This window comes from Nestor notabilis, unplaced genomic scaffold, assembly GCF_000696875.1.
Source record: "Nestor notabilis isolate BGI_N333 unplaced genomic scaffold, ASM69687v1 scaffold17552, whole genome shotgun sequence".
Classification (NCBI taxonomy): domain Eukaryota; kingdom Metazoa; phylum Chordata; class Aves; order Psittaciformes; family Psittacidae; genus Nestor; species Nestor notabilis.
In genome coordinates this window covers 1-1,225 of record NW_009917154.1, presented here as the reverse complement: position 1 = coordinate 1,225, position 1,225 = coordinate 1, and positions in this window count along the sequence as shown.

The following is a 1,225-nucleotide window of genomic DNA, read 5'->3' as shown; positions in this document are numbered from 1 at the left end:
CCCCAGCCACAGAACTGCCTCTTCCTGATGGCTCACGCATCACCTCCAGCAAGGAGAGGTTGTCATTAACCTTCAGTTAACACTCTGATTGAGACGACTGAGTAAAGCTCATGCTCCTCTTGGAGCTGCTGCAGAACCTGCTTAACAGCACAGGACAACCAGCCCCGAGCAGCCCCCATCACCCTGGGCCAGGGCCCCTCAACCTCACCAAACCAGGGAACCATCACTGCCCTGAGCCCAGGGGCACCCACTGCCACCCACTGAACCACCAATGCCAGATGTGTGGCATCCCACAGACCTGACCCACAGGGCCGCCCTCAAGCACCAGTGGCTAGGCACTGCTGCTGAGACATCCCCGCCATAGAGAGGGGACCCCAATAGACAGGTCAGATGCTGCCAGGGCTTCAGCCATGTGACTGCCTCTTCCTATGGCCGCTCACATCACCTCCAGCAAGGGGAGGTTGTCAGTAGACTTCAGAGTCAACAGCAGAATGAGAAGACCTCAGAGGGGCTGCAGAACCTGCCGTATGGCACAGGACAGCTCAGATACACTTCAGGCTGATGCCGGTGCCCCAGCTGTGACAGGCCACAGCTACTCAGCAACCAAAGGCAGCTGCCTCCGTGGTCCAGTCCCAAGCAGCCTTTGGCTGCACTGAGCCCAAGTCATGTTGCAGGGCTGGGGCTGCAGAGGTGAAGGGCAGGACATCAGGGCTGCACTGGCCAGAGACTAAACCCAGGCACTTGGAGGTGCAGGGGGACACAAGAATAGTCCCTCTGCACCACCTCTGCCAGATGTGAGGCTGTTCACACAGCTCCATAGCCCAGACCCCTCACAGGGACAATCAGTCTCAACAGTTGCTAAGCCAATGTCCCTCACTGCCACAGGCCTAGACCCCTCTCTGCCAGCGAGCCAGTATCACTTCTGCCACGCAACAGAGGTGCTCACTGCCACCAAACCAGCTCCTCTCACGACACCCACAATGATAGAAGGGAGGGACACTCACTCACAGTGATGCCACCCTCGGAACATGAGCACCGACCCAGGGCCCCAAGGACAGGGTCAATGTGACGGTGGGTGTACAAAGAAGCACTTTTGGTGCTCCTGTGTGGTGCACAGTTGTCGTCGTTCAAGTCCAGCCGGCAACTTGGAACCACGCAGCCGCTCGCTCACTCCCCACCCCTTCCTTCCTCCCCCCGCTCCACGAGGGACGGGGAGGGGAATAGA